Genomic DNA, 27134 nt, shown 5'->3' with positions numbered 1-27134 from the left:
TACTGCTGCTTCTAACACTATTACTACCACTACTACTGCCATTACTACCATCACTGCCACTACTACTGCCATTACCATATTACCATTACTACCACTACTGCCACTACCACCATTACTACCACTACTACTGCTGCCATCACTACCACTACTGCTATTGCCTCTAACACTGTTACTACCACTACTGCTATTGCCAATACTACCACTACTGCTACTGCCTCTAACACTATTACTACCACTAATGCTACTTCCTTTACTACCACTACTGCCACCATTACTGCCACTACTGCTGCCATTACTACCACTACTGCTACTGCTTCTAACACTATTACTACCAATAATGCTATTGCCATTACTACCACTACTGCTACTGCCACCGTTACTACCACTACTACTGCCATTATTACCACTACTGCTGCCATTACTACCACTACTACTGCCATTATTGCCACTACTGCTGCCATTACTACCACTACTGCTACTGCCTCTAACGCCACTTCCATTACTACCACTACTGCTACTGCCTCTAACACTATTACTACCACTAATGCCACTTCCATTACTACCACTACTGCTACTGCCACTACCATCATTAGTACCACTACTACTGCTGCATCTAACACTATTACTACCAGTACTGCCACTATCACTTTTACTACCACTACTGCTACTGCCATTACTACCACTACTGCTACTGCCATTACTACCACTACTGCTATTATTACAACTTCTACCGCTACTGCTACTGTCACTATTACTATTACCACCACTACTGCTGCCACTACCACTACTATTACTGCCACTTCTTCCACTACTACTGCCATTATTATTATTATTAATTATATTATTACCACTACTGTCATTACTGCCATTTGTACCACTTCTGCCCTGCTACTACTACTACTGCCCTGTCGCTATTATTACTTTTAGCCGCTTAGCTTATAAACTCTGCTGAGAACTTGCAGTTATTGAAGCCTTGTTTGTCCCTCTCTGTATGAGCGCAGGCACACAGTGTAAAGCGTTGAGTGTGTACTGTGCAGTGTTCTGCAGTGTGTGTGTGTGTTCATTTCTCTCTCTCACTTCATCTCCTACACAAGCACTAAACAAACACTGAACCAGTGCTGGCAGGGGAGCTAGTGGTAAAGAGAGCTGGCAGGCCGTCAGCACTGCTCTCCACTCGTTTAATCGGCTCTCCTGCCTCTTTTACTCCATCTCTCTTTCTCTCATATTCCACTCCTCTTCTGGTGGGTTTGGAGAACATACTAAAACTGTTGTCCCCTCACGTTACTGAATCTAAACATCTAATCACCAACTAAGAGAAACTAGGAGAAAAAAGAACCAGAGCAGTGCTGCCACCTAGGGGCAGTGTGTGTGTGGTGTGTGTGTGTGTGTGTGTGTGTGTGTGTGTGTGTGTGTGTGTGTGTGTGTGTGAGAGTGAGAGAGAGAGAGAGAGAGTGTGAGAGTGAGAGAGAGAGAGAGAGAGAGAGAGAGAGAGAGAGACTCGTCCAACTCGTCCTCCGCGGCCCTGGGGTGTGACATCCATCTCTGTCTTTTTGCCAAATTTGATTTTAAATATTTACAATGCCATACATCTTTGCTGGAACAAATTACCCGCAAAGTGCTATTGTCTGAAGAGGGGCTAGTAAGAAGGATGGTGGCTTTAGAGGCAGCATCAATGTTTTATTTGCTAAAATATATGACTATCAGATACACAACCACTGCAGTTTCTTACTTTAAACGCCAAAGATAAAACAAAAGCTTAACTTTTTTTTCCCCCACTGAGTAAACACTAGCCTAATCTAACGGCTAACTTACGTTTGGCTTTAGCATGTCAGCCTAATTTTTAATGAGAATTTCTTACCAACTGCTGTTCATCTTTAGCACTAGCATAAGCTCTTTTGGGTCAATCTGATCCTTCCTGTCCATTGGATTAAATGAAAGCATTACTTTGCCCTTTTTCTCTCCTCCTAACATGCAACTAATGTTCTGCGCAGGAAGGCCAAACGTCTTTGATGTCAACGTACCATGACCATAGCTCTCTTTTGCAGACTATTAAATCACAGGAGGACACTTTGATATGTCAGTGTTCATAATAGCACACAGGGCCTAAAAGCAAATCTCACACGGTGTCTGGTTCCATGTCTGACATCTGAGGAATGCACTCAGGCCTAACGTTTTCCCATACTGAGGTATGTAAACAGCACCATAAACGCCAAACCCCATTTCATGGAATGAACTCATTAATAATGAGCCGTTTTTATGGCACAGGAAAATGACTGGTCTGTCAGCTAGATATGCACAGAAGACACAATCACTGGTAGTTATGATATGAGATGATCCCGTGGACATTTTTTTTAAATGTCAGGGGGTTTTTTCAGTTCCTGTAGCAATTAGTCAAATTGAAGTGGTATATCAGGCTGAAATTTGCATTTAATTGCTATTTGTTGGAATGCGTATGTCTGTCTGCCCTGTGATGGACTGGAGACCTGCCCAGGGTGTATCCTGCTTTCCACTCAAAAGGCTTCAGCAGCCCCCACAAGAAGGAGAAGTGGCTTAGAAGGTATGTGTGTGTGTGTGTGTGTGTGTGTATGTGTGTGTGTGTGTGTGTGCGCGCTATTTGTTGTGTTATGCGCATTTTATCTTCAGCCTCAACAGTTACAGTGATAATTCCCAGCCTGCATTACGCAACTGTATCAAACAATCATTGGGGTTCCCTGTGGTGTCAACCAATCCTGACTGCTAGTATAGGCACTGATCTATAATGATGTGCAAGTCTAGGATTTCTGGATTCATCTGTGACTCTGAACTCCTGGCATTTCTTCACTCCACTTAATTTTAAACAAGACAGAACCAGAGCTATGGATTCACTGATGTAATGGAAAGTAAGCTGTGTCCTAAATGTATTTTACCAACTTTTCAGTGATATGATACAAATGTATAAATGATACCAAGTTGTATCAAACAAATTAAAGGGCTGAAGAACTAATTTCAAAACATTTAGTTAAAGCATAAAACACTACTAATTTAGCCTGGCACATCATTTACTATTTTGTAAAATATTACATTGCCTACTGCATTAAACAGGTGCATATGAAAGTAATTGATGTTTAATAGGATGCATGCAGCACATACAGTAAGAATGAAGAGACAGTCATACTCTTTACTGCAATGCACATGCCAAACAGTCAGATTTCACTGGTAAATAATCAGCTTGGACAATCCCATTTTACAGCTTTGTTATGTCTAGAAGACATTGTTATGTCTTGGAGACAAAGAGTTGATTACAAGCATTTCGTGTCTTAGAGTCATTGACCAGGAGCTGACCTAGACTGCTAGTTAAAGAATCCGAGTTAAAGAATCAATTCCTCTTCTCTAATCTGTAAGCTAATGAATACAACAAGTTTGCATTAGTGTATCTCTTACCCCGGTCTTCAGACAAAATGAAAAGAATTCAATGATGCAGTCTTTATTTAGCACAAACTGGACACCAGAGACATGTTTTTCACTACGTCAGCCTAAAAGAAGCCAAACTGAGAGATCTAGAAAGGCAAAGAGCTACACTGCTACTCTGCAGTCCTCCTGATCTGAAAAGTCATTTGTGTAATTTTGCGTACTCCAGTCTCTCTATTGTAATGATGATTTAAAGATAGTTAGTTACACAGCTGCAATAAGATATTCAGCTTCATAGCAGGAACGTTAGCTATCTGCTTTCCTTCTGCATTCACTAGCTGACAATGAATAAATAAATATTTAAAAAGCTCACTCCCAAAAATCCAAAGCAGCTTCACCTTCAGGATACATCATCAGAAGAGGCTTTTCCTATTCTTTAAACCTGAATAAAACAGAATCATATACTAGAGGCAAGCAGGCATGTTTACAGAACATGTAGAGATGGTATAATTTGTCCAGAGTGACTCTTTAAATGGAAAATTGGGCCATTCAATTTACACATTTTTTCCATTATCCTAAATTAATCCTCAAAGGCATGTTTCATGTCTGAAATTTGCTTCTTAAAGTCTTGTGCAGCATACATGCTATGTTGCAGCTACCAGTAATGGAAGCTTATAGGTACTTGTTAACCTTGTGCAAATTGTAAGGCTATATAATAACACACCTCAAACCTTGAGAATTTGTTCTAATCATAAATACACCTGTTTTTGTTGTTTGCCATGCTGTATGATATACAACCCCATTTCCAAAAAAGTTAGGATGTGGTGAAAAATGTAAATTAAAACAAAATGCAATGAGGTGCAAATCAATTAAACCCTATATTTCAATGAAAATTCTTCAAAGTTATCAAATGTTGGAATTGAGATATCTTTTTCAATAGTGCAATATATCAAATAGTACAACAATTTAAGAATGACATTTCTACATAAAATAGCAAACAACTTCTGCTTTTCATCACCTACAGTACATAATAACATTAAACATTCAGAGAATCTGGAGAAATCTCTATATGCAAGGGACAAGGCCAAAAACCAGCTGGACATGATCTTTGGGCTCTCAGGCAGCACTGCATTAAAAACCGATTTGTTTCTGTAGTGGAAATCACTACGTGGCTCAGAAAAACTTCTGAAAAACATCGTCTTTGAAAACAGTTTTGCACAAAGAAAAAATTATATATAAATAGGATCCAGAAATGCTGCCACCTTCTTTGGGCCCAAGTTCATTTAAAATGGGCTGAGGAGTGGTGGAGAAATGTCTTTCAAAAAACAATAAAATGTCTCAGTTTCAACATTTGACATGTTGTCTTTGTACTATTTTTAATTAAATACAGGGTTTAAATTATTTGCATATCATTGAATTTTGTTTTTAATTACATTTTGCATAGCATCACAACTTTTTTGGAAATGGGGTTGTTCTGTTATGTATAAAACTGATAAAAATACAGGTAAAGATTTGAATTCAGGCTACTACTAATTTTAGACATGCAATATACTTTAAAATTATTACATAATTGCCTAATCACAATTACTTGTCTTACTTAATTCCATTGGGCAAATAATATAGTAGATGCGTTCACTGAGACATGACAAAAAATTATAGCTTCTAACTTGGTGATCTAACATGTTGAGTGAGCAACACTGAGTAATGGATTTGTTAGTTTTGCAGTTAATTCTAATGTTTTTAGCATATGCTAACAAAATGAGTCTTTTCTTTTGCTTATTTTTACTCTTGTGTAATTTTGTTTTGCTTGACTCTATACATTATTTCATGTGGCTGCAGATATTCACATGAACACACAACAGTGGAGATTCATCATTTTGACAGTATAGATAGCATTAGCTACTAATCAAACAGACAGGAAGATGGCTAATCTTAGGCTGACTTGTTCTTTAATTGTTCCATTCAGAGAGCAAAAAAAGAAATTCAATTCAATTAATTGTTAATCACAATTATTTCCATGACAGTTAATCTGCAGTTAAAATTTCATGCTCACGCCAGCCCTGCTTGCCTGATCTACTACATGGGGGATAAGTGGAAAGCTGTGTTTGACAGTCCATTACATTTTGTCTCTGTTTTTTGTCAGTTCTTAACACTGAAACAAAAGAGGGAAAAGTGTAGACTTAAACTTGTTGATACAGAAGTTACATGCAGTTATTTGTGTAACTCTATACATATTTGAATACATAAATATACCATTACATTTTTCTCATATAGCAAACTGAAAGCAATTGACTGGACTATAAAATGCAGTTTGGAAGTCCAACTCCAAACACTTGTCATTTACGCCTACTACAGTTTCCTCTCCTCTCATCTTGCCAATAATGAAAGAGCCTGTTGATCTTGGCTCATGCGGCTGCTAGCGGAGTGCTATTGAACGGCTCATTGGAGTGTGCAGCAAGTGCGTCTCAGTGGGCCTCAAACACTTGGAGAAGTTGCTACAGTCATCAACAGCCACTGCTATATGCCTTCCCTGCCAGGTTAAGCCAGCTAAGGAAAACATACAGTCTTTCTGGTGATAAACAGTTTTAATTAATCTCTTGCCAATTAAAACACAAATAATCCCGCCATCCCTGTAGCCTGTGTTTGAAGAGCAGGGGGCTCACAACGCCCCCCTCGCCTTCCCCCTCATTAGCCGGAGATCGTTCCCCATTGCTGTAGATTGATCGGCCTCGCGAGATGAGAGATTTGAAATGCAAATGCTGGCCAGGCGTTTCCCCGAGGTCAGCGCTTTAGCGTGTCGGTGGCAGGGGGTAGGATTAGTGGATTTGTCTGGCAATTTTGATAGCATCGGACTCTGGAATTTAGAGAATGGAGACTTTACTGCATTGTGCCAGGCTGATGGAGGAGAAAGGTTTCAATACGCTGCCCACTGGGAAAAGTGCACACTGTCAAACGTTTGAGAACAGCTTGCCTTCATAACTCGAGTTATTACTTTTGCTCTATTTGTCTATAGAAATTAAATAAATGCAATTCTGTTAATATGTTATATATTCAATTACACATTAAGTTATGCAATTAGTTACATTTATATTCGATTTACATTCTGAATTGAAAGCTGATTATAGATGTAGAAAATATAGATGTCTGAACTTCTTGCTTATTTCTATGTGTTTGGGTGTCTAGCAATAACAAAAATATGTCAAAAGGAAAAACAATAATTTTCCAAAATTTTAACTCTGATCTAATCTTCTACTTCTGCATACAAATGTGGAATCAATCAAAAGTTTTGAAAATAAATGAAAATAGTATAGAGAGTTTAAATAGTTTTAAGAGTTTAAATGAATTTGCATCATGCTTTTGTTATCCCTGGTAATAACCGTGACTTCTAAAGATAATGAAAGAAAAGACATCTGCAAATTTGTTCTTTGTTGAAATAAACAGCTTTTAGCTAATATTTTAGGGTTTTGGCACAACTTCACATTCATCAAAGCATATTCTTTGGTATGAAGAAGAGATTCATACCATAATGGTTTGAGACTTTCTTTTCCAAACTATTGTTAAAAGCACATATTGAAAATCTCTCTGCCTAAAGATCATGAAAAGGTGATAACAAGGTCTGGTACTATTCCCAAGGCTGTACAAACCAATTTAAAAAAATGGCAAACACAATAAAAATTGTATGAAATGCAAATAAAACAGAAAAGAGTGATTAGTAAATTTTCTTTGACCTTTCGTCAAATGGAAACAGTACAAAGACAAGATATATAAAGTTTGATCTTTTCAATAACATTCTGAAACCTGATGCCTGCAACACATTCCAAAAAATTTGGGACAGTTGCAATTTAAAACTAGATAAAATATTCAAAAACACTAGGTGACATTTAAACACACACACACACACACACACACACACACACACACACACACACACACACACACACACCTTAAAAAAGTTATGCTTGTGTATAAAAGGAGCATCCAAAAAAGACCTAGTCTGTTGTGAACAAGTATGGGTTGATGCAAATAATCTAGAACAGTTTAAGAACAAAGGGCTTTATTCAACAATGTATTATAGTTTATTATTATTATTTGTTTTGGAGAAAGATCCTTAGAAAAAGTCTATGTCAGATTCATTATGAGTTTTTAGACCACAGAACAGTTTGCACCTTTGTGCTCTTGAATGTGAGTAGATTCTGTTCTTACCTGAGAACAAATCATGTGAATGTCAGAATCTTTGTAGAAGTTAAGTGGGTTTAAGAAATGGCTTCTTAAGAAAGGTTGGTGAATGAGGCCTAGGTATTAGGTATTAAGCCAACTACAGTGCATAATATCATCAGAAGATTCAGGGAATCTAGAGAAATCTCTGTACATAAAGGGTAAAACCACAAGCACTACATTAATGCAGCAATGAAAGGCTACTGGGATGAATAGCAAGACATGGGCTTGGAAATACTTCGGCAAACAATCACCACTAATCACCACTTGTTGCAGCATCCACAAAATGCAAGTTATGACTGTTCTATACACAGTAGGACACTCTAGGCAAAAGAAGAAAAAGACTATTCAAATTGTTGCCAGTGTAAAGTTCTAAAGCCAGGGTCTTTCATGGTGCAGGAGTGTATCCAATCCATGGGTAACATACATGACTGGGAAGGCAGTATATGTTACCATGAATGCTTTGAATTTTACATTAATACACATTTTGGAGCAACATATGCTGCTTTCTAGATTACATCTTTTTTGAGACCTGTCTTTGACTGAAAATGTCAGTTTGTCTCCAAACAATTATTAAGTGCTGTTGGGGGCAAAGAAAAGGTGACATAACACAGTGGTAAATATGCTCCTGTCCCAACTTTTTTGGAACATGTTTCAAGCATCATTTGAGCAGATATTTTAAGTTGATAAATTTCAATTGTTGTGTTTTTGCACTGTTTTTAATGTAATACAGGAAAAATACAATTTACCAGTCATTTTTTAGCATTCAAATACTGTCCCAGCTTTTTGTAATTGAAGTTTGAAATTAAACTGTACTTCCCAGTGGTTTCTTCAGCTATCTTTAGATATGAAACTGATGTTCTGTTTAAGTTCTGTGTATGTTAATACACTGACGAAGAAATCATTTATTAAAATAAGTTTAAAGATATGTTATTCCATATTTTTTACAGGCAGTACATGATTTAATGGGTTTAATAGAAAACGTCTCAAATCTCTCATTAAAGTACTGAGCAGATTATAATGGTTTGGTAGGGGAGATTATGCAAATATACACTACTGTTTAAAAGTTTGTAATCACAATAAATAAATATTTGGACATGATTGGAATCATTTATATACAACAATAACTTACGCAGTGTGGATTTAAATATGGTGTGGATATTCTAAACTACTCACTAAAGAATCATTTTAAGAATTCTATGAACAAGAAGTGAACCAAATGATTAATACATTGCAATTCTGTATTTGCATTCTTTTATATGTGAAGTTGAGCCTAAATATCTGATTTTCACTTTTGACATATGATGAATCCTGGATGTTAATTTAACTCAGTTTTCAAAATTATAGGTCTCACAGTAATTTGAATCTTGCAAAGCTGGGCTAATCATTCTGGAAATCTCTGACATGTCTTCACTTTTATTTATGGCTTCATAGCTTCCTACTAATGATTTGAAAGCTGTGACATTGTGCAGGACTAGCATATTATAATTATTTTATACACTTCTCTGCAATAAAATTTTCATGTTTTGAAAAACATTGATTCCAAACTTTTGAACTGTGATGGCAAACTTGTAAAAGCTAGTGTATGCTGTCAACCTCAGCCTTCTTTTAGCTGGATTATGGCCTGCTGAGTCTATCAGGCCATGCTGAGTATTATTAATACTGGGGTTAGCAGCTATTATGCAAAGTCTACTTTGTTAAATTTGGCTTTGTAACTCAAGCAACAAGAGGCTGCCATTCGTTTTTTGACCCACATGGCAGTGTCTACTGCAAAACAAGTCTCACTTCAGCAGTGATTCTCGCATAATGATGTTAATGATTAACCTCAGCTTAATTAACCACCAATTGAAACCATTATTCTTATCAAGTAAGCATACTTTGGAATGTTACTGAGGGATAACCATGGCCACATCATGGCCTGTTATGACACAAACACAAACTTTTTTAGCTGCTTATCCTCCTGGGTCGCAGGGGGTGCTGGAGCCTATTGGGGAGAAGGCAGTAAACACCTTGGACAGGTCGCTGGTATATCATGGGGCAAAAACAGACATACAAATTTATTTACACACACCAGTTTAACAGTTACATTTACTACATTACTAACCCTAACTTCACCTGAAATTTCTCATACTGTGAGCCTTGGACTCCTGGTTGGAAGACACCAGGCCCTTCTTCTGGCGACAGGACTATATAATAAATATCACACATGAATAAAATATAACAAATATTCCATCATATCCATATCCAACAAATATTCCGTCAAGTTTTGTGGTTTTTCTTAAACATGGATGCACTCAAAGAAACACTTACTTGTGTTGTCTATGGCCCAAATCAAGCAGATATGTACTTTTCTACAACTCTGAACATTAAAACATGTAAAATGACAGTTAAAAACATTGAATGCAGCAATATTGTTGGCTATAATTTTCCAACCTAAAGAAAATGCTAATGACACTCTGCATTCTCATAATGCAGTACACTCATAATTATGTACACTAAAAAAATTCAGTACAAACTGAAAATATGTTTACAGTAAATACATGAATTGTGTTGTCCTTAAATAACTTATTCATGTAAAATGGCAGAAAGTTAATGAAAGTGTATTCAAATGAGTGAAAAGTCTCGTTTCAATTCTGTTACAACAACAGTCAAATTTTATGCTGAGGTAACAAATTGCTTGTACTGTCTCAGCTCTTTTTGACTGAATGGAAATGCATGGCATAATAAAGTTCATACAACTAGTTATTTTATGAGTCTATTTGTTCTACTTAACGCACTCAATTTAAGTGAAATGATATGAATTATGGAAAAGATTTCTACACAATTATAAAGCTTTCTCTCACAATAAAGAAATTTTGTTTATTCTGTGTGACTTAAATTGATGAAACTTAATCTGCGAACACATTTCCAACCCGACTCATTAAAGCTTGTTCAGCCTGGCCTACTAGCGTTGATTTAACTTATATTGGCCCATCCTATTCTAACAGCTTTGGTTTCAAAGCAGTCAATGTAGTGCCTGGTCAGTTTAGATCCACACTCAGCAGTAGAAAATATGGCAGCATGCTCTTACAGCCAACAGACTAGATGATTAACCAAAATATGGGCCCAGAGAACATTGCCTAGAAGAAAAGAGAGAAGGCTTGACGCCCAATATGCAAATAGATAGAGCCAGGAGCCAGTAAAATCTTGGCTGCTGGCTCCTGACTAAATCATATTCCAAGATGTTGATTCAGTTCAAAAATCCCATTTGAATACATACAATCACAAAAAAAAGTTCTGCTAACTTGAAACAGTTGAGTAATGTGACAGATTTAATTTATTTAAGTGGGCATCTCAAGATATTGCCCAGAAATCTCATGAAACTGAAAAACATAATTCATTCTCATTAATCTGACTTGATTGATGTCAGCTGATTTTGTATAGTTACATTATTTCAATGGTAATACTTTAAGTACACTTTAACATTGTTTTCTTAAGGTGGACAAGAGCCAGAGCATGTATTCACAAATCTCTTGAGTCAGAGTGCTGATCTAGCAGCAGATTCGCTCTTATTCACTGTGACTGTAGTGACAGGCAGAACCTACATCAGCATTTGTACTCTGAGGAGCTTCATGAATATGGGCCCAGCTCAGTTTTTGCAGGCATGTAGGTATATAATGGTGCTAATGATGACCCAATGCAAAGCATGAAACATCACACATTGTTTTGCCCACTATAACATTACATCATCAAAGATCCCAGTAATCATCAAAGATCCCAGTCACCCAGCACACAGACTCTTCACCCCCCTGCCCTCTGGGAGGCGCTACAGGATCCTCCGGACTAAGACCACCAGGTACCGGAACAGCTTCTTTCCAACAGCTGTCACACTCCTAATCTCTGCCTCCTGGCATCTAAACAAATAACACTGGACTGTACCCTAACACACACCAATAACACACAGACTTACACACCACTCAACACCACTTACCGGCACTTACATCTGTTGTATATACTGCCCATTATTGTATATACTGTGTAAATATTCTACCTGTTCATAAGTACATACTTATCCCCCTTCATATTTATAACCTGTTCATAGTACTTTATACCCCTTCATATTTATAACCTGTTCATAGTACTTTATACCCCTTCATATTTATAACCTGTACATTCTTGTTTATAACCCGTATAACCCCCTTCATGTTCATACCCCCTCATATTTTTTTTAACCTGTATATACTATACTGTACATTGTAAGATATATATTTATATTGCTGCTAAGCACTTCTGGATGGATGCAAACTGCATTTCGTTGCTTTGTACCTGCGACATACGCAATGACAATAAAGTTGAATTCTATTCTATTCTATTCTATTACTGTCAAGATTAAAGTAACATTTCATGTTTGATGTTTTGATTGGCTATTCTCTTTAAAGGATAGCTGAAATTCCACAGATTTCTCAGAATATGTGCATATTGTAATGGTTTACATGTAAGCACAGTCATTCAGAAATGGTTCATTGACGAGAAACCTACTGACTCAGATTTCTTTGCAGTGGTGATGATAGGAACCAGGGATCACAATGTTTACAACACATATATAGCCATTTTATTTACTATCCAAAACCACTGGTGAACCTACACATGTATTCTGAGTGATTATAAATAATGCTGACAATGGTAAAATAGTGGCAAATCTGAAAAAAAGTAAGGTTTCTTTGAGGACTTCTTTGCCTTATAACACTCTACATGTATCTCTCCACCATTAAAATATATTAAAAAGTACATTGTAGCCTCGTTTCTCTCAAAACTATCAATGTCTTAGGCATTACCAGCGCATCATAGAACCATTTCAAATAAAAACTTACTGTGATCTTTAAGCAGAATTAAACTTAGACATGTGGTTTCTATCCCCACCACTATGAACAGTTCTGACTTGATAAATTTCTTAATGACTTTGTTTACATCTTGAATCCAAAAAAAAAAAAATCAGTGTAATTCCCCTTTATTCAAGATCAAATGGAGATCAAACAAGTATGAACTTTCTTTTATAGCAGAAAAAAAATCAGCATTGCTTTCACTGATGAATGTTTTGTCCACCTTTGAAGCATCGAAACTCTCTTTATCCACACTTCAAAAAAGGTCATCGACCGCTGATGATACACAAGCGGTTTACATGCATGTTGAAAAATTCATAAATAATGAAAGAGTGTTGAGGCAGCCTCTGATGTGTCACTGTAACTGCCTTACAAAAGCTAGAGTATATTTCAAGGGCACAGGGTGATGAAGAAGGCTACATTATTAACGGAGACAGCTTCTTAGCACCAGTGCAGGCACCTTTCATCTCCACCTTTCATCCTGCCCACACTGATGATTTGTCTAGCTAAAGCTCTGAAAAAGTGGCGCTTTGAGTTTATTTGATTCTAATGTGTATTTAGTTGTGTGCAGAAGCTTTAGCACCACTGCTCAAATTATATTGATTGTCTGAGTGAAAATAAATACACAGCATCTACAGAGAACACATGTAACAACATAACTGTGTTGATATATATCAGGGTTCCAGAGTCCAGCACAGGAAATCAGCAAACTGTGCTGGACACTGGCCCTCTGGGGCCAGAACTAAAGAACCCTGTAATATATTTCATTGAGAGGTTATGTACATATTTGAATCAAGGGCATTCAATGTGCAATCCAACATTTAATAAGGTTCCAGGCTGGTCCAGTGAACTGGAATACACTAACAGCATTCCGAGAACACAGTTGCTGATTGGCCATCAGTTCCCTCCAAGAGTAGGGGGCAATGAAATGCCTTTCATTCACCATATTTGTGCATGTAGCCCATGTTTCTAATTACACTTCATGCCATTCATGCACTGTTTCTAGTGGTGGTAACTACTTAAGCCATCGTACTTCACTACAGAACTTAAGTAATTTTTGGTAAGAATTGTGCTTTACATGTTATTTTGAATCCTCATACAGTTGCTCAGGTACATTTCCAAAAGAATAAACACTTTTCACTCCTTAGACTTTAAACATATTCTTTACCAATCAAGGCCTGAAGCCCCTTGAATTTTTTTCCACTTTTGACAAACATTTCCATGAAAAGATGCTGCTCATCTAAGGTAAAGGGAAAAAAGGTCAAAATTGGATCTCCTGACCACAGCACATTTTTTTTCCCTGCATATTAATTATTATTTCTATGCAAACATCCAACCAAGTTTATATTAGTGTAAAAAGAAACTGCCCATATTTGTCTTTGTAACCAGTACTAGTCATTAGTCACCACACTACACATCATCTCACACCACCAAAAATGAACCTTTTAAGTTTGATGATAATTGTACCAGCCCCACTTTATATTGTCTCTAATCACTGTGTAGTTGCTCATGAATAACATATGCAACAACAATGTAACTACTGATGATTTAGTCAATGTTACAGATAGATAACAGCATATTTAATTACACATTTGTATCAACCTTGTGTAATTACAAAGATGTAACTTCTACACAGGAACTTTCTGTAGTGTAGTGTTAAAGTTACACTAACATAAGTGGGCTGTTCCTGTGTAGTTACTATGTAGGTACTGTGTAATAATGGAGGGGTAATGTGGACATTGCTTTGGGGGTTAATACAACACATTTAATCAATGTCATGAAAGTTTAAGGGGACACCTGCTGTGCTGTCACATACATGCAGAATAGTTTAAAGCTGAAACTGGTTACAGTGTCACAGCACTAGCAACACAGACACTAGCTAAATGTTAGGAAAGCGGGCACATACTGTGGAAGTAATGTCAATGTAATTTATTACATACTTCCTATTACTTCCTATTACAACTTCTGAGGAAAAAACTTTTGGTCCAGCCTGATTACAAATGTAATTACATTTGTGAAGCTACTTGAGGCAAAACTGAAGTTGATACACATGTGTAATAACAATGTGTATGTTTGTAAACCAACAATAACAGTGTCTAAATCATTAATAGTTACATTGTTTTTGCATTTGTTGTTCACATGTAACTACACAGTTACTAGAGACATTTATATGAAGTGTGACTAGTGTACCACAAGAAATTATATTTGGGAGGAAAAAAAAATTTACATTAACATCCATTATAAGCTTTTCTTCTGAAAGTGACTATTTACTTGTGTATGTTAGTGCCATGATCATATGTCATGATTCTACTAAATCAATCATACATTCACAGAAAAAAGGTTAATTGAAAATTGTCATGGATTTTAAAAATAAAAGTTTTATATTGATGACTTTTAAAATTCAGTCATCTATTTGCTTCCATACACACTCACAGCCATGTTTAGTGTATTACAAAAGGACTTCCACTAGATGGTGCTAACTCCATTCATTGTAACATCCTGTTCATGTTTTCAGTCAGTTCATGGTTTAATCAGTGTACACAGCCTGAACTGAAGAGCTAATCCACACAGGGATAAATGGTGAGGACTAGGGATTAGACTGACTCATTTATTAATTGATGAAATTATTTGTTTGCTTGATTTCTTCCAGTATAAGAACATCTGATGTTCATCTACTAAACAGGGACAATGTTATTCTAACATTATAAAATCATTGATTTACCTGCATGTCACTTGTTTCATATCTCCAAAATTATGAAATTTACACACACTGGAAGGACAACAGGCTTTTCAAAATTATGTCAAATGCTGAAAACTATAAAAAATGGAGATATGAGTTTTTCCTCCGACAGTAGCAATATACTTGCTGTTTAATTTGTCCCTAGTTTCACACTTTTTGCCATGTAATTCATTCCCAGAGGTGGGTAAGTGGTAAGTACATCCTTATAAATCAGTGTTTATATAATATTAGGATAATATTCTCACAGTCAATTTATTTGTTAAGATGGTCACTTGTCTATTCTAGGCAAATGTTCTCTTTAACTTACATTGTTACCATCAGTAACAATGTAAGTTAAAGTTGAAGGCTACCTACTATAGAACTGAAAATCACTGAATAACACATTTATTAAGCAATTAATATTTATAAGCAGCTTATGCCAGTAAATGCAAGATGACGCGAGATGTTTGAACAACTGAGTGGCATTGTTGGAAAGAGAATAGTCCACCAACCAAAAATATCTAGCCAACAGCATCCTGTGGGCAGCGTCCTGAGGCCACTGATATAAAACTAGAGGATGACCAAAACAAACTGTGTATGAATAGTCTCTAATGTCTCCGACTTTACATGAACAACATGGACCAACAAGGTAGGAGTGTCTAATAGAGTGGACAGTGAGTGGACACAGAGTTTAAAAACTCCAGCAGTACTGCTGTGCCTGATCCATTGTATCAGCACAACACACACTAACATGCCACCACGCCACTGCAGTGCTGTAGAATGACACACTACCCAAATAACACCTGCTCTGTGGTGGTCCTGACCTTTGAAAAATAGGGTAAAAGGGGTCTAACAAGGTATGCAAAGAAACAGATGGTAACAAATGGTAATTGTAAAACTACAGAGTGCACTTACATGGTAAGCAGAGTTGATAAATACACAAGTGTAGAAACAATGAAGTGTATTTGACAAAGTGGCCAGTCAGTGTCCATCTATATACAAAAATCCTGTACTTGAATAAACATAGAAGTACCTTTGGCAAAATAAGTTTGTTTGTTTAAATAAAAGTACAAGTGTGCTTTTAAGCACATACCAAAGCTAAAAGTACTGTCAGTTATTACAGCTATGTTGAATAATTTGGATGAACAGGTGGCTTGTGTGGCTGCAGACAAGTGAAGTTAGTTGTTAAAATCTGCAACCACACAGGGCCCTTTGATAGAAACAACCTTATGTATTTAAACTATGTTGAAATGACATATGATGTTTTTAACCAAGCCTGCACCTTATAAAAGAAACACCATTAATGCTTGTTCATAAATTTCATTATGTTCATAAAAAAGTTCATTTTAAAATCAACACATGGCCAGTAAAGACATATTCTTAAGAAGCACAAAAAAGGCTTCTTCACAAACACTGATGTTCCTGCCAAAGCCAGAGCAGACTGACAAATTAAAGTGATGAGTCAGTTATTAATCGCAGTGTCAGGGAATCATTGTCTATGTTTAAAAAGTTGCCAAAAACAGAATTGAAAGCTTCTAACATGCTATCCGTCAGACAGCACTGCATTAAAAACCTGCATGCTTCTTTAATTGATATCACTAGATGGTGATGGCTATTTTTTTATCACTGCAACCACAAATGCAAGTTGAGATTTTACTATACACAGTGGAAGCCACATATCAACAGTGTCCAGAAACGCTGCTGATGTCTCTGAACTCCAGCTCATCTGAAATGGCCTGATGCACAAGGGAAATGTGTTTTATGGTCTGGAAATAATAGTTGTTGTGTTCTCTGGGTCCATCCAGGAACATCCAGATTGTTACCAGTGTAAAGTTAAAAAGCCAGGGTCTGTCATTGTATGGGGGCTACTAGTGAATAACTGGCATATCTTTTAAAGCATCATTAATGATAAAAGATATATACTTTCAAATACCATCTTTTTCAGGGATAAGCATGTTTATTACAACATCGATACACTTCTGCATGAATTACAACAGCATATTTGCATAATAAGAGAGTGCAGGTGCTAGACCAAATTTATGGATATGCATAGAGTGTAGACGTTACCATGCCAACATCCATGTCATTTTTTATGCGTGTAAGCAAGAAGTCAATCTCCCATGAACTCATCCATACATTTTTGTATTTGGAAAGTGGACAGATCAGAGCCACCGTTACCATTCTGGCTTTTATCTTTGTAATACACTTGCATCTGTTTTTGCTCTATAGTTCGTGTAAACCCACTGTCATTCATTTGCTCATATACGTGTCTGAATAGCTTGTTATTGTGAGCCATCCATGCTGTTAACGATATTTAAGAAATCTTTAAGCATAAGCTTCAAAAAGACCAATGATGAACGTTACAAACTTCCATTATGATGCAAATGCCCTTGAATGTTCTGATTGGGAATGTAATAAGACACAAGCATTTACACAGTCATCATTCTTCTATTTAATATACTATTTACAAGATTACCCATCTCATTCAATTGGATAGAAACTGTATTCAGAACAGCCTCGGTCGGACTAGTCTGTTCTGAGTGAGGTGTATATATGGATGTATTTTGCTCTGATTGAGCTATTAGTCAGATTGTTAACAGATTATTAGACTGTGTGTAAACATGACTATTGTAGTAAACATGCCACTGTCCCAGTTCTGCATTTTCAATGCATTTTTGTATTTATTGAAAGCATCATATTTGATATTTGTATAAATTTACAAAAACGTAAGTACGTTCATAAGGTACAACATGAAATATGGTGTTTCTGTATAATTTCAGTTTAATACAGTTCAAACTAAATATACTAAATCACTACTTTCTGTTTTAATTGGCATTTTACATATTGTCCCAACATTTTGGATTTGGGTTTGTATAACAAATACATTACATTTTTGTGCATGGTAAAGGAATAATTTACAGAATACATTTGACAGTGCATTCAGTATTCAGCCATTACTACTCCAATGCTAATGACACTTTATAACAGAACTATAACTGAATCATGGGTCACTTTAGTTAAGGCCCCATATAGCAGTAGGGTTTCTACTTAATAAAGCAATGTATGTTATCTTGGGATTACTAGCACAATTGTTGTTCACCACTTGTTCGCCAATATTCAAGTATTGCTTTATAAATGCATTGTTCAGAGTTTATTCATGTGCTATGAAGCCTGTGTACAGATCACCCTGAATTAAAGTGTTACCTTCTTCACTAACACACATCAAGGTAAAGTAAAATCATGTATTAGTCTGTATTCATGTGCCTACTTTTTTACAGCACCTAGTCCAGTGTCCACTGTAATCATTAAAGCTAAAAATAATCAGTGGGAAAACAAATGAAATAAAATAAATGAAATCAATATTGCACGCCATGGGCTGATACGAGATCCACATGAGCAATGTTTTGATCGATTGTGATCCAATAATAACATGGAAACATGGATAAAAGTAAAAAAAAATGCTTACACTGTAGATTCTAACCACATATCAGATCTTAATTACACTCTGTGTCACAAAACCTCATACATTTATTCATGAGGTGGAGGAGAGTGTGTGTGTGTGGTTGGGGTGGGTGTATAACAAAATTTATTCTTAGAGCAGAAGGAGCCATTTTGTTTCGTTCAGGGCAGTTGCATTAGATGGCACTGTTGCAGCATGGCTGCAGAGCTGCTGGGGTGCAGCGAAGCTTCAGAACCTGTTCAACCACCACCAGCCTTGATTATTATAATCACTATCACTGCGCTGGGAGATAGCATGGCATATTAATTAATTGTTGGTGTAGAATGCTGCCAACGGAAGAAAGCCTGATTACTTCATATGGAAAACAGCTCAATGAATAAGACCGTTTCAGGGGCTGTTTGTACACAATGGGCGGTTAGAAGCTGAATATGCATGCAGCTGTACAAGTGCAGCAATAAAGACTGATACAGAGTTGATGTTTCCCATAAAGCACTGTGATGTTTGGCTGTTTAAACATACGTTTCAGCAGGAATCAATTTCTTTTCCGCCAGACTTTTTCAGGCAAGTTAGCTGGGCTAGTATTAGAAAAAATGCTTGCCTTTTCATATAAACAAACAAATAAACAAGCAAACAAGTGGAAGTGCCATGTTCAGTAATGAGCTCAACGCTGTGCAGCTGCTCAAGTGTCAGTTTTCTAAGAACCAGTCTGGAATGACTGCATTTCTTTGCGAATCTGCTGCTCATCTGCATAACTAATCATACCCTGAAAGCTGGTTTGGTTTTTATATGCTGTATTGGAGATATAATAAAGTATTGGTGGATAAATAAGAAAATAAAGTTAGTAAAGATAAAAGGCTTTCACTACTAATCAATTACACTTGAATGTACCTTTTTTGAGAATCAGAAGGATTAGTTGGCAATTTACATGCTAATAAATACACTTGCTGGTCAGTTTCCATTCCTTTTTGTTTAGGCACCTACAAAAATATGAAAAATCTACTTATCTGGTCAGTAAACATTTTTGCTCAGAACAACACTACTATTACAATAAATGCAAAAAATATCAATACATCAAGCAACAATTTTATGTCTGCTAATGATGTCATAGTTATCATCCAATACCTGGTTTACTAGTAATTTGTTACTGTACTTAAGCAATATTTTTAAGTATCTGTACTTAGTAAGTAAGTAAGTAAACATTTATTTATATAGCACTTTTCTAAGCACAGCTACAAAGTGCTTCACAAACAACAAGTACTAAAAATAGAATGATAAAACAAAACAGATACATATAACTATAAAAACAGTACAGCTATATTCATAAACAACATAAAACTGACATAAAACCATAAAAACAATGCAGCACTATCCAATAAATAACAAAAGCATCACCTGTGACCAAAAGCTAATGAATAGAGATGCGTTTTGAGTCTTCCTTTAAAAATGTCCTTTGATTCAGCTAGTCTAACATCCAAAGGCAGAGCATTCCACAACTTGGGGGCACACACAGAAAAAGCACAATCTCCCTTTCGTTTCTGTTTTGTCCTAGGGACCACTAAGAGCCCCTGACTAGATGACCTTAGTGATCTGGTACTAGGATACGGTGATAATAACTCTGAAATATATTTTGGCCCATCACCGTGCACCGCCTGGTATGTTAAAACCAAAATTTTGAACTGAATTCTAAAAACAACAGGCAACCAATGCAGAGATGCCAGTACAGGGGTAATATGCTCCCTTCTTTTAGTCCCGGTAAGTACCCGGGCAGCTGCATTCTGAACCAGCTGCAGCCGTGCCATTGCCCCTTGACTAAGACATGTAAATAGTGCATTGCAATAATCAAGTCGTGATGATACAAAAGCATGAATGATCTTCTCTGTGTCCTGGAAGGAGAGCATTTTCTTGATTTTGGCACTTAACTTGAGTATTTCTAATATTTTTAAAGTTTTGAAGTTTCACTTAGCTTTTTTTGTTGTTGTTGTTTTTAAGTAGGGAACTTATATTCAGGCCCCACTAAGCACCAGATTGTTAGCAATTCAAAATTCTATTGGATGTGAAAGCAGAAAGTGTGTGTGTGTGTGTGTGTGTGTGTGTGTTTGGGGGGGGGGGTTATATGAGATATATATGCGCATTTTCACAGACAACCTGTGGCTGCTTTCACAGCTACCAGGAACATGAGAAAGAGAAGCAGCAGATGAGAAGGATATGGCCATGGCTTTACTCACAAGAGTTATTTGACCTGTTTGGTTTTAAAGAAATCTGGGAATTTGCGCTACAAAAAAAAGCAAATAAAAATGAATAGAAAATGTTATCATTTGTATGACTTTGCAGAGGATACATGCTTATCATAAATTATTATTTATGCTCCATGTCATAGTTGCGTATATGTAATTAATGCTCAATAAAGAACACCCTGTTTGAAAAACTGAATTCAAAAGGCTTTTTACTTTAAGTACATATAGAAGCATATACGTTCATACTTCTACTCGTGTAATTCATACTAGTTTTATACACCTTACATAAGGAACTTGTGTTCTTCTACCACCTCTGCTGGTTTAGATGGAAATAGAACTAAACCTATCGTTCTTGTAACTAGCTCAAAACATAACTACTATTTTTAAATACACAAAATCCTTGTTACTTTTTACTCTATTTATGCTTATTTGTTTTTATTCAAATCTTATAGTCTTTTTACAAGCAAAATTATACTCAATACCAAGAAAATGGTTTTAAATATTCTGATTAGTTTGAAACTTTTACACTGTAATGTATATGTAGCTTATATGACTTTATGTCCCGAGAACAGCCTACTCCCTAACCTTAGTGTTATAATTTTAATTGCTGTGACTTTAAAACTCCATTTGATTGGCTGCCATGTGCCTCATTCACAAAGCAGACCAGGCTGAAACATTCCTTATAACTTCAGTGTGAATGGGCAGAGCTAAACTGCTGTAGGCTGAATAGGCAGATATACAGTGGCTTCTAAAAGTATTTGAAACTTTTCGTAAAAAGTTAGTGGTTATGGGAGTAAACCTGCAGAAGTCTGCAAAGAATCTGAAAAATACTTTGCCAAAAAGAATATTACAGTGTTGGAATGATCTTGCTGGTTTGAAATAAATGCCACTTTTGAAATTTGACATTAGACATTTTATTTCCTAACACACTGAACTTAATGCAATAGGTATGGCACCAATGTGCAAATTCTTACTGGGGCTTCTGTATGTAAGTGCATTGTTTTGTTTGTGACAACTGCTTATTTTCATAACTTTATTTCCATGTGTGGACTGTGTGGACTAGGAAGTGAACTGAGTATGTACTGAAACAATGTTTATATAGTGACCGGCCGAGTTGGAGCAATGGAGCCACTTACGCTAAACTATTCCTGCTTATATCATCTTTTTAATGCTTATGTATATGGATCATTTACTTAAGGCCATATAGCAAAGAGCAGAGAAAAAAAAAGCCACAGCATCAACATTATATGCTGTTACTGAATGATCAAGTCATATCCCTAGGATATAAATGTGGGCGACAATAGCTTCATTAAATATTTGCAATACCTCATTGGCTTTTGATGGCTGTAATGAAGGCTGCATCCAAATGGAAGGCATTAGATTGAATTTAAACGGCTTTTCACAGATGTGCTCAACAGTCAAAACAAAAGTCAGGAAAATAGGAAAAAGCTCAAAAGACAGGAACCTACCCCTCCACCTCTCTCTCTCTCCCTCTTTCTCTCTCATGTTGCAGCATGTTAGAGTGGGGCCCATAATTCCAGAAGGCTTTTGTGGAACACTCAGCAATAGAAAGCACCAACATACCAAAACCATCACATCTGCTAGAGCTGGTTTATTTTTACATATTGCTCTGCAGCAGATTATATTCTTGGAACTCAATTACTGTAACATGCAATTCCATTCTAGAAGAATCTAAGCCTGGCACAGGTCCAGGCACAGATAAGACTTTACAGAATAGCCTTGGTGACTGAGAGCTTAGAATGAAACAAACAGTGATTACCCACCAGTGACAAAGGAAGATGCTAAAGAAAAGCAAAATTAAAGACACAAACTAAAGAGCATCTCCTCATCTGAGTGTGCTAACATGCTAGTGAAAGTGAAGGGGATAATATCAACATTTGGATGAAAAGTATTTGAGTAACATAATGAGAACATACAGGCCTAAAAGACAGTTCTTTGAGGGTTCTTTAGCAAAGAAAAACGCGAAGAATCCTTTGCATGTTTTAAGCGTTCTTAGCATCATTAAATGGTTCTTCAGATTGATGGAGAATCTGTTGTACATGGCTCTATATTGAACCCTTTTTGAAAAGGGTTCTGTGTAGCACCAAAAAGGGTTCTTCTGTTCCTACAGGCTTGACATCATATAGTAGAACAATAGTATAGTAGAATCAATAGTCGAACAATGTTTTGTGCTAGAAGTGTAATTTTGTGTGACAAGTCATTCATATGAATTTAAAATGTTTGTCAGTTGTTTGTGTTACTTCTTGTGTGTTTCTTTTTTGTGTGTGTGTTAGTTTTTTTGCACGTGTGTTTTACTTGCACTGTTAGTTTGAATTTTTATGAGGTAGTGTTGTAACTACCTCATACCACTTACAATATATACTTGCTCTCATGTAAATACAACAAATCTGTCTTATATGCTATGTACATATGCAATACATATATTTATTCCTGTGATCTCATAGTTACCTTTAAGTTAGGTCCATCTTTCTATTACTGCCTAATTTATGTCTGTTTTTATTCCTCTCTTTATTTCTTTTTATTTCAGTTTATGTGCATGCCTTGCTACTGTAACACTGCAATTTCGCTTTGGATCAATAAAGTTAGACATTATACACTTTTTAGACTTTATAGACTTAACTATATAGAACCATATTTTAAAGGGTTCTTTGTAGAACCATAAAGAGTGTGTTTGATGTTATTATAAATTGTCCAAAAAAGAAAAAAATAAATAAATGAAAGCAGTGGTCACCAACTCTGCTCCTGGAAATCTACCTTCCTGCAGACTTTGGCTGTCAACACTAATTGACCCCACATGATACATCTACTTATTGTCCTTGATTAGCTTAATGAAGAGGAAGATTGGTGACCACTGGTTTTAAATGGACCACTATGGCCAAAATGAAAAACTGAACCAAAGCTACATCTGTTGTAAACATGCCTACTCACATTGTTACAGCAGTGCAGCCAGCAAAAATCTTGAAGGTGGAAGGAACTATTGAAAAACTATGACTGCTTTAGTCCAATGCTTGCTTGGTTGTATGTAATAGCCTTCAGATCAGTGGCTAGACTAGCAGTCAGGGTTGATTGATGGACATTTCCAGTGTTTGTAAGATGAAAGTGCATAATGTATGCTAAGTAATGTAGTGACAGAATAATGAAAATCCTATAAAATAATAAAACCAATAAGGCTGAAGCAAATAATACTGCACTAATAACATGACAAATGACTTTTTCCTATATTTTGTTTTCTTTATAAGGTCCACCTACAATGTTTGTGTGGACATTATGTATTAAAAACATAATTCATAATTCATTTTACATAACAGATGTCTAAATGGCATATTTGCTCTGTTTGGGTGACCTCTATTTCACCTCATTCAGTGAATTCTAAACACTCTGTTTAGCTCCATCCATTCATTCTGAAGCTATAAGGAGGGTTTGAGATTAGACTGTTGTTTGAAGGAGGCATAATGCAGAACATTCAATCAGAGCACAGCTCACTGACATACATCAATCTTAAAGGCACAGTATCAAAAAAGGTATATTCTAAAGCATAGAGAGATATTGGAAAAGGATCAAAAAAGGGTCATGTTAAATTGAATTATGACTATTTTGGTACATAACACCTCAGAAATTTTATAAAATGTATTATTTGTTTATTAAAATTTTATATATATACACTAAAGTGAGTACACCCCTCAAATTTCTGCAAATATTGTATTATATGTTTTCATGGCACAACACAATACAAATGAAACATTGATATAACTTAAAGTAGTCAGTGCACAGCTTGTATAGCAGTATAGATTTACTGTCCTCTGAAAATAACTCAACACACAGCCATTAATGTCTAAATAGCTGGCAACACAAGTGAGTACACCTCACAGTGAACATGTCCAAATTGTGCTCAAGGTGTCAATATTTTGTGTGACCACCATTATTATCTAGCACTGCCTTAACCCTCTTGGGCATGGAATTCACAAGAGCTGCACAGGCTGCTACTGCAATCCTCTTTCACTCCTCCATGATAACATCACAGAGCTGGTGGATGTTAGACACCTTGCGTTCCTCCACCTTCCGCTTGAGGATGCTCCATAGGTGCTCAATTGGGTTTAGGTCTGGAGACATACTTGGCCAGTCCATCACCTTCACCTTCAGCAAGGCAGTAGACATCTTGTAGGTGTGTTTGGGGTTGTTGTTTTGGAAAACTGCCTTGTGGCACAGTTTCTGAAAGGAATTATGCTTCTGGAGGGGATCATGCTCTGCTTCAGAATGTCACAGTACATGTTGGAATTCATGTTTCCCTCAATGAACCGCAGCTTCCCACTGCACTCATGCAGCTCCATACCATGATTCTGCCACCATCATGCTTGACCGTAGGCACGATACTGTTGTCTTGGTAGTCCTCACTGGGGTGCCACCGCACATGCTGGACACCATCTGAGCTTATCTTAGTTTATCTTGGTCTCATCAGACCACTGGACATGGTTCCAGTAATCCATGTTCTTGGACTGCTTGTCCTCAGCAAACTGTTTGCAGGCTTTCTTGTGCATCAGCTTCAGAAGAGGCTTCCTTTTGGGACCACGACCATGCAGACAGTTAATGCATTGTGCAGAGTATGGTCTGAGCACTGACAGGCTGACCTCTCTCTTCTTCAACCTCTGCAGCAATGCTGACAGCAGTCATGCATCTATTTTTGAAGCCAATCTCTGGATATGACGCTGAACACATGGGCTCAACTTCTTGGTCGACCCTAGCGAGGCCTGTTCCGAGTGAAACCTGTCCTGGAAAACCATTGTATGACCTTGGCCACCGTGCTATAACTCAGTTTCAGGGTGTTAGCAATCTTCTTATAGCCTAGGCCATCTTTGTATAGAGCAACAATTCTATTTCTCACATCCTCAGAGAGTTCTTTTCCATTTGAATATCCAGTGGTCAATATGAGCAAATTCTACCCAAAACACCAAATTTAACAGCCCTGCTTCCCATTCACACCTGGAACCTTGTAACTCTAACGAGTCACATGACACCAGGGAGGGACAACAACACAATTGGGTACAATTTGGACAAGTTCATAGTGAGGTGTACTCACTTGGGTTGCCAGCTATTTAGACATAAATGGCTATGTGTTGTTATTTTCAGAGGCCAGTAAATCTATACTTGTTATGATTGGCCCCTCCCAGTCCAGTCCATGTGTTCGTGTTTGTGTTTTGGTCTAGTCCACATGTTTTCTGTTTTGATCCCCAGTCTGGCCCCTTGTTTTGTGACTCCGCTCCTGATTGTTCCCACCTGTGTTTCTGCCTGTCCCTCATTAACCCTGTTTGTATTTAAGCCCTGTGTTTGCCCCTTGTGGTCTTTGTATGTGCTGTTTGATTGTTTATATGTTTGATGTGCTGGATGTACTGTTTTCTGTGTTCTAGTCTGTTTCGCTGTTTGTTATGTCTGTTCCCTAATCTGTTCGTGTTGGCTCCTTGACGCTGGACTGTCTAGACCCTGATTTTGGATTTGCTCGTAATAAATCTTTTCTTCATGTATGCGTCCATCTCATCATCGCTCCACATTACAGAAAAACCAGCTGCCAGAGAATGCATCAAGTAGGCGACATACTGGTTTGTGGTTGTTCCGTTGGGATCAAACACCAGCTGTTTCTACACAGCCCAAGTTACCCGTGTCCCAACACCACCAAGCCAGAGAAAGCAAATCCCCTGGCGCTGAGGGGACACAAGCATCTCATTGGTCCTGTAGGAAGGTGAAGGACCATCCCGTCTTCGATTTGGACGACGAGAGCTCAGGTAAGCGCCTTGGGTCCACCCGGCTTGAGCAACGCTGCAGGGAGGAGCGAGCTGCAGCGCAAGTCGAGGTGAGATGGAAGGAGCATACAGATAACCCTTACCATGGTACTCAGCTTATTCTCAAACACCACTGCGAACTGCCTGTAGCTTGCGTGAGCCTTGGGAGCGGCCGAGTGGGTTCTATGTCCGTGTGTTCCTCCAGGTTGGAACAGCAGTTCGCCGGCCGTGTTCCTGATCCTGTGGCCGCATCCCGCGGCACGCCAGTTCCCCGATCTGTTCACTTTGGCTCCTTGACCCTGGACTGTCTAGACCCTGATTTTGGATTTGGCCATAATAACTTTTGCTTTTCTTCGCATATGCATCCATCACATCATCACTCCACATTACAATACTGCTATGCAAGCTTGTACACTGATTATTTTAAATTATATCCAAGTTTCATTTCTGTAGTATTGTCCCATGAAA

General features: G+C 37.2%; 1 long non-coding RNA gene across 2 annotated transcripts in view; it reads right to left on the bottom strand.

Moving 5' to 3' along the window:
- LOC108424903 overlaps nucleotides 1-27134 on the bottom strand; it is a 199499-nt gene that overhangs the window by 58318 nt on the left and 114047 nt on the right. The window lies entirely within an intron of this gene.

Source organism: Pygocentrus nattereri, chromosome 25 (assembly GCF_015220715.1).
Source record: "Pygocentrus nattereri isolate fPygNat1 chromosome 25, fPygNat1.pri, whole genome shotgun sequence".
NCBI classification, from domain to species: domain Eukaryota; kingdom Metazoa; phylum Chordata; class Actinopteri; order Characiformes; family Serrasalmidae; genus Pygocentrus; species Pygocentrus nattereri.
Note: the sequence above shows the minus strand (reverse complement) of the source record. Positions and strands in the feature narration are given on the sequence as shown.